At 45.2% G+C, this 8,463-nt stretch overlaps 1 long non-coding RNA gene across 1 annotated transcript; it reads right to left on the bottom strand.

Moving 5' to 3' along the window:
* Positions 1 to 266: 266 nt before the first annotated feature.
* Positions 267 to 2,880, bottom strand: LOC119342053. Its single transcript, XR_005165372.1, has 4 exons — positions 2,588 to 2,880; positions 2,407 to 2,501; positions 451 to 521; positions 267 to 351 (listed from the first exon to the last, which is right to left on the bottom strand). It is a non-coding gene; the product is annotated as an uncharacterized LOC119342053 (long non-coding RNA).
* Between the last annotated feature and the right edge of the window lie 5,583 nt (positions 2,881 to 8,463).

Below are 8,463 nucleotides of genomic sequence, written 5' to 3' on the forward strand. Positions count from 1 at the left end.
AATTCAGTTACTTTATTATGATAGGGATGCATGTGTAGATTGATCAAATATCAATATATAAGGGCATCAATCCACATCAGCAATTGCATTGGCAAGCAACCCATTCTTAGAATTAGCATCCTTTGTAACAAATATAGGAACAAATACATCCACTAAAAGTGTATGGAAACATGGAGTTCACAACTGAATCAGATCAAACATTCATATGATATATGTAAATAATTAAAAGATGCTACAAACTAGAACTAAGCTTTCCATACATTATACATAATATATTTCATTTAAAGACTAATTCTTGTGTAGTTGCTCCTTGCTCCTGCAATGCATTCCAATTCTAAATTCTCAGCTACCCTGGAAGAAAAAATTAACAAAGAGAAGTTTAGAACATAAGCTTTTGGATTAGTGCAAGATGAAATGTTCTGTGATGAAACTGTGAGAGATGTTCCCTACAAATGTCTTGACGTTGTCTTGGAGCACAAATGTCTTAGGTTGTGTTGGAGTGGTCAGCTTTGGCTTTTGACCTAAAATGTTTCAAAGTTGTAACAGATTGGCAGGCAAACAACAATTGGCATAATCATGCAAGCGTATGTGATTGAACTGACTGAAACTATATCTAGTTTGGATATATTTCAAAATGTACATAACTTGGCTTGTTCTGATCTTACTCATGCCTAATTAAGATGCATAAACACTTCCCCAAATTGTAAAATTATGAAACATACTGAGCATCTACGTAGCTAAAGTAAAAAAAACATGAAAACAATATGTATAGTTCATTAGTGGTGAAACAAGAAGTACGCCATGTCTGCTGCACAAAGTCATGTGAAGCCATGTATAACTAAATAAAGTGCAGACCACATAGACATGTCATTTTGCTTCGAAAGTAGTGGGGCAAGCTAAAAGACGCTGGTTTGCAAAAGCTAAAACTATACATAGTTAATTAGAGATGAGCTATTTGATAAAATGACAACACTTTTCCTCGTACATTTATCGTATGACCCACCTTCATTTTTTTTTGATAAAATGGCACACGTTTCATCTATTTCTACGTTTAGCTTGTTTCCTCTAGTTCAATTGAACCTATCGGTCGATACAAGAAACAGGCACGAGAGAGGAGGATAGGAGAACAGCGCCGTCGTCCTTCCTATCGACAAGCTGTGCGTTCCCCACTGCCATCTCGCCATGCTTAGCCCATTCTCTTGCCATCGCCTCGCCGCAGCTGTTCCCCTGTGTCTCCAACGAACAGTGGCCACTTTTTCAGACCCTGCAGTTTGATTCCTGCTCTCAAGTCCTCCTATCCTCGCAACTCCACATCCCTACCCCCTGTTGTGAAGTGTGCCATATCATGTGTATGTTGATTACATCCCTACATGCTGCCAAAGTGTGCTACCTAAATATCTGAATCAACAAGCATCCACATCCTGCTGTCGTCAGAAGCTACAACTAAGCTAGCAACTCGTAGCAATATTTAGAGCCAATTACTTTCTTCAGGCAGCAACAACATCCGTTACAGAGATAGCATCGAGCAAGTACAGAAACTACAGCTAGCCAGTAGCTTTAGCGACGTGAGTGACCAACACACGCTCTAGGCCCGAGCGACCAATGCAAGCGAGCGAACCACAAAAGGGACGCCAAGCATGGTGCACGACAGCATCGACATCAGGGCATAACAGAGGGTCACACGGCGGCATTAAGAATATGTTGAGGCACACTTCGAAAGAACGGCGCGGCGAGAGCATGGAGCGGTGCTTGCCTTCCGCCGCTTGGCGAGGGAGCAACAAGCTCACCACGATACATTCACGCCGCCTTCTCCACATGAACGGACGGGCGGGCAGAGCACATCAAGGCAGCGGCGGGAGAATAGTGGCGCCTGGGAGGAAGGATGGCGAGGTGGTGGCCCTGTTGTTCCTCTCCTTCTGTCTCACGGCTAATTTTGGTGCAGGAGGGCAAAATCATCCTAAATAATCTAACGTTCAGGCTTTGATCTAGAAATAGAGGAAAAATATCATTTTGTGCCATTTTGGCCAACTACCAATCTCAAGTGTGCCATTTTATCAAAAATAATAATAATGAAAGGTGTGTCATAGGATCAAAGTATGAGGAAGATTGTGTCATTTTATCAATTGCTCTTAAAAGATGGAGGTACGAATCATGTAGTTATAGCAAATTAAAGTGGAGCTCTCTTACAACAAGTAAATGCAACCAGCTTAATGGCAAGTCATTCTATCATACTGGCATAATGGGATTCGAGGAAACCCTTTTTCTCAATGGGATTCGAGGTAGCACCTGCTAGTAAACCAGATCAATGTACTCGCTCCTTTTTCGCTAAAAGGACGAACTACCAAATTCGTAAGTTACAGGGTGGGATAAGGAACAGAAAATGTGTACACAAGTTGCAGGACGCACCACCAATGTGGTTGTTCCATCAGATCCGAATCTTATACATGAGTTCCCTGATTGATGCTGGTTGGTCCTAATGGTGAGATTTGTTGACAACCAATCTGGATATAAGAGGCGTGAGATGCGTAAATGAAAGATGTATTGATATGATGATAAACTGTAGAGCAGGTGGGATTCGAGGGAGCACCTGCTTGATACTGTATAATGGTAAATTGTACAGCAGATGGATTCGAGGGTGCACCGGCTTGATGTGGCGGAATTTTGGCAGGAGGATGACGCCGGCGTGGACCCGGCTTGCGGACGTTGAGGACGACGCCAGGAGAGGTGTGGCCTGGGGACGGGGAGGACAAGGGAAGCCGGCCGGGCCCTGACTGGTGAGGTCGTCGACGGAGGAGACCAGACGTAGCCGGCAGAGGGCACCCCTCGGGGCGAGGCTTGGAGCCGCCGCAGATTGGATTTGGTGGGTTGAAGAAATTGGGAGCGGAAAAGATGGGGTGCGTGGGAGACGACCCCACGATTATACTATTAGTTAGTGAAAAAAAATCCAAAACAAACGCGAGATCCATCCATAAAAAAAGCGGTAAGCCAAAACGAATTTGGCAGCGCCAAAATTTTAGTCCAAAGATGAAGCCGCGTATGAAACGTCTCAAAATTCGTCCCTAACTTATTTAAAATATTTATTTATTTTACAAATACCTAGCCCTTATAATTATTTTGCAGCGCCTTTCAACCGTCTTAAGAAGCGTCTTTATTTTGCTAGTGTCCATGGATGTAGAGGCGAATTAAAAAGCGTCCCAGAAAAAGCGACCTTACGCGACAACTTTGTTGTAGTGGAGTTGCGTGCCGCCGGAGAAAACAAAGACATGCGTACGAACGACGTAGCACGTACAGCGCACCGATGCTGATCAAGTGATCAGAGCTGGGAGAACGTACGTGCTCCGGCTCAGATCATCAGGAGCTGCAAAAACGTTCCACCAGCACAGTTCCTTGGCGTAGCAACAACGTGCATGCGCGCATGTTCGTTCATGGCAGTGGCACGTACGTACGGTGGAGCGGACCGGAGTTCCTGCTGGCAGGCACCGACTGACCATCTTCCCGATCGAGGAGCTTTTGTCGTCCACGCTTCAACTTGTCAGATTCATGTTGTGTCTAAAGAGATATCGGCCTTTTCCCGCAAAGAAAAAAAGAGATATCGGCCTTCATCGTTTTTCCGGAGAAAACGGGTCAAGAAAGGACTGGACGGGATCGGGCTGATCTGAGGCCAGCCACGCAGCGCCGTTCATTGAGAAAGCGTCTGCGATCTTTTGCCGGAACCAAGTCGCCGGTCACGGTCAGTCGACGGCGCTGCCCTTGGATCGCTCAGGGCATCCCACTTTCGGTGGATCTCCCAACAGTGGTACTCTTGGCCGAAAATGCGACCAAGTGCGCGCAGCGGTAGAAAAAAAAGGGCAAGCGAAAGGACGGGGAGAGCGACGAGACGTCACATTGTAGATGGCTTGGGAAGAGGCGGCTAAGAAAAAGCATGTTTGGGAAGATCTGTTTTTATTTGACAAAACTTATATAAGCACAGGTTCTTTTTTGACACCCTATTTATGCATAAGTTCTCTATATATGGGTAAATGTTGAAATGTCGTCCGAGAATTGAGAATCGTTCCCTCATCTATTAATTATGGAGAAAAGGGTTATTCAGTTTTTTTGTGGAAAACTAAATGAAAATCATTACAAACTTGGTCATGAAAGTCAACCAAGCCAAAAGCCACAATCCCACGATGCAAACAGACTACTCCAAATTATGAGGCCACGAGACCACAATGATTAGACAGGCAAACGCCCCCGTCGCACTACCCCTACAACCCTCCTGCACATCAGACTCAACTTCACGAGTGAGCCCCCACAAACTCGTGGTAACTCGAGAAACAAACATCGACAGAGGCAACGGACACAAGCATAACGTGACGGCGGGGCAAAATACGAATAATCGTCCATCAAGCAACCACAGACACCTTTCTCATGTTATCACCTTCTTGCTTTTGCACTTGTCTGGTTTCTACTTCAAAATGATACCAGGAGGGCTAACACCACCTCTCTTCTTATTTTTTATGGCCTTGTCCTTCACGAGACAATCAATCATCTTGCTGGATCCAGGGTTAGCAGCGTCCAAAGTAGTGAGGAAACTGCAAATCTCTTTGACGAAGAGAGCCTCGGGCACATATGCCAACCCTCTGGACGCAACAACCACATCACCTACGGGAACCACATGCCCAATGGTCTCGGGCGAGTGAGAGGTTGTAGTGGTGATGTTGAGCAATGTAAGCAATGTATGACCATTTTGAGAATTTGAGAATCGGGATATACTATATAGAATAAAGTCAGATAATCTATGGCCATTTTGAGAATTGGAGTAATGAGAATTTTGACTTTTCTTTTAGAAACATGGTACAAACGCATAAGCTCATACACACGCACACACACTCACCACTATGAGGTTATGACCACAAGACCTATTTTACGGGAATAAAAACACAAGAGGACTAGCTACAAGTTGACTTCCGTTGCCTCCCTCCAATAAAAAGAGAAGACAACGTTTGCTTTTTATAACACCATATTCACGCTCGTTGCATAGTTAAATTGTCGGTGTGCGATACTGTCAATAAAAAAATTAGTGATCGTCGGTGTGCGACAGATAATAATCCAAGAAGATACAGGGAGGGATAATAGTAATGTCAGTGTCGCAAGCATGCTTGCCAATTTTTATGCGAAACAAAGTAGTAGTGTTTCGTTTGGTTGAAAAACAAGTTTGGGGTAGCATTTGGTGTTCAATTTTTTTTTCATAGGCCAAAACATCTAAACCTTTTACCTAAACTTTGCAGGTGGCATTTGGATGTGACTATGAATACATCAAAGTTTTGTTGGGACCTTTTTGACATTTTGAAATTCATTTTCACGTGCAGGAGCACGTGCTCCAAATTGGATTTCCGCACATTCACGCTAGCTGGTTTCATAGTTAAGTCGTCGGGGGGCGACACTCTCAATGCAAAAAAAAAAATAGTAATAGTCGGTGTGCAACAATATAATCCAAGAAGATGCGGGGAGGGATAATTTTTCTGTCCGCCTTATCTGCCCAACAAAGCACAACAGATATTTACATAGGTTGGCCAATTGTTGCACGCAGTTGCTGCAACCTCACTTTTCTTTAGTTGCTCTGGATCTGCCTAGGGCATTCCACTTTTTTTTTTTGAGGGAAAGGGCATTCCACTTTGGCGTCGCACCAGCGGTGGTGGGCCGAAAACACGGCAAGTGCGCAAGCGCCGCAGAAGATGGTCGTACACAGTCGATGGCTACGTGGTGCATCGACGATGAGCAGAAAACAACAGCCGAACAAGTGGACGGCGAAGAGGGCAACGCGACGGATTTGCTTTGGTCCTGATCGGCCTGTCGAGCGGGGTAAAATGGGAAGAGCTGCTTGTTTTTTTCACGTGCTGTGATAGGCATGGAGTCAAAGCATTCGGATAAATAAAATTTCTTTGGTTTCAGAAAAAAAAAACTTTGCGTGGCGAGCATTCAGATCATCAATGTCATTGTGTTTTCTTCGAAGGGGACAAGGTATATTCTACTCTGATTCGCAGCTTGTAGATATCATAGTTGTATACTAGTTGGACGGACGTGCACGGGTATTTGAATATTGAATATCAGCTCCTACAAGTTGACTCTCGCCTAGCCTTTATCCAATGCCAGAGAACGCCCGGTTTCTAACAGCTTGTATTTTTCTACTAGTATTGGCTAGGAGTACATAGTTAATGCTGATTCTTTGGTTCATCGCGAAATATATATATATATAAGTGCTGGTTCATTTGGTGTGCGAATGTGCGATAAAGATATTCAGGCCGGAGCACGCATGATTTGTCCACCTTATCCATCTGCTCAAACAAAGTATAGTACATCCACTTTTTTTTATATACTAGAAAGTAGCAGACACCCCTTATCTACTACCACTATAAAAAAAAGAGGGTGGAGAACCAAATCATCCTATTCATCGAAACTTGCAATCTGATGGTCTATATCCCTCCAGAATACTAAATGTGTTTTACGCTTTAATTACCCACCATGCCATTACTTAATTAATTACCAATCATTGTCATTGGGTTAGCATTGTTCCCCGGCCACGTCGCTCCCCTCTCCCCTCTTTTTTAATTACCCACGTCGCTCCCCTCCGCCCCACCCCTCGCCCGCCCGCGCAGCGCCGTCCGCCTCGACCGCCGCCGCGCCGTCCGCCTGGTCCGCCGCGCCGTCCGCCTAGACCGCCGCGCCGTCCGCCTCGACCGCCGCCCGTGCCACCCGCGCCACGCACCGCCGCGCCGTCCATGCTCGCCTGGACCGCCGCGTCGTCCGCCTCGACCGCCGCCCGTGCCACCCGCGCCACGCACCGCCGCGCCGTCCACGCTCGCCTGGACCGCCGCGCCGTCCGCGCCGCCGCGCAAGGCACCTGGACCGCCGCGGTAAGGACCATCTCGAGCTTTAATTAGCATCTTCGGAATGCTTCCGACCATCTCTACTGTCAGACATTTTTATTCTGCTCCATCTCGAGCTTTACTTTTGCTTGAGCACATGTCAGTCAGATGTCTCTTTCTAGAGGTGCTTCGTCAATGTTCTTTTCAATCAAAAAACATGTTTCACAATATAGCAAGAGGTACCCCATCTCCCTCAGTATAGTAGATATGACATAACCTAGATACCATTGAGATTTGCAAGGTTGACAATACAATTCAAAGAATGTGTGTATGTTTACTAGCTATATTTGTTGTCGTGTTCCAGGGTTACGTGCAAGATAGTGCATATGTCGTTGGGTTGCTCCTGGGCACATATCCTTGTAACCCCGAAACTGAAACTGCAATCAGAAATTACTATAATTGATATTCTGTGGGCTACCAGCACTGATATTAGACATTGAGTGGATCGAGATATTTGACGAAATGTAATACAAACCCTATTAGGTAAGCATGATGAAGTTTCTGAAGTACTCAACAATGTAGTACTCCGCACAGTTACATAGTTTCATATCCTTTCGGTTTTCTGTATCAGAAACTTCCATAGTTCCAACTTGAATTTTATTTTCTGTTCTCCATTTGAGTTTCACATCCTCTTTTCACTTACGATTCAGGCAAAGGCTGGAGCAGGCTCTGCAACTCTGTCAATGGTAGGTTATGCCGCCTACTTTGCATGATTAGTACGTGAATCAAGTTATATCCAACACATGCATAATTACTTGACATGTGTCAGCCCTTGTGCATAGTCTCTAATTTTGATCCGCCCAGTCAGACAAGGATTTGCAGAGTGTCTAATGAAGGTTCTTCCATTTACCAGCCTTTCTTTCCTGATTAAGAAGAAAAACATATTCTAATTACCTTTTCTGATAGTATCTTTGAGTTAGCTTGCATCCGAGAGTTAAGTGCTCCATGATTAGGCAACAAAAACTTACGAATATTGCATGTATGATCGGCTGGAGATGAGATTCTGGCTTTGAGGATGATTATACATTTTATAGGTTATCTTTTCTGGAGAAGCGGTGGTGCCTAGGTGTTGCAGATGGAAGAAGACTTGGGCATGAGCATGTTGCTATTAATCCATGTGTGCATCTTCTACGAAATGACAACCACTCCATAAGCGTGTGTCCACGGTCGCGTCTGCGGCTCCTCCACGGTCTCGCCTGAGATAGCCACGGCCGACAACGGCAGGAGGACGAGGTCGACGCAGAGAGGTCCGCCTGCTGCAGTATCTGCTCACCGAGAACACGCGTCACGTCAATGTTGGCAGCGAGTAGTACCCGCCACCTGGTAATTTTATACATGTGAATCCGTTCATTAGTTTTGGATGTGCTACCCTTCAGATTCGTGTTGTAGAACACATGATGAATCAATGGCTGTAGAACCAACGAATAGCCCGATCCTGGAATGAGGGATGGAGAAGATGGAGAAGGACCACGTTACCCTTCACAGAGCATATCATGGAAAGAACACAGAGGTACAGGGCATATCATGGAAAGAACACAGAGGTACGTAGGTGATA

Source organism: Triticum dicoccoides, chromosome 1A, assembly GCF_002162155.2.
Source record: "Triticum dicoccoides isolate Atlit2015 ecotype Zavitan chromosome 1A, WEW_v2.0, whole genome shotgun sequence".
Taxonomy (NCBI): domain Eukaryota; kingdom Viridiplantae; phylum Streptophyta; class Magnoliopsida; order Poales; family Poaceae; genus Triticum; species Triticum dicoccoides.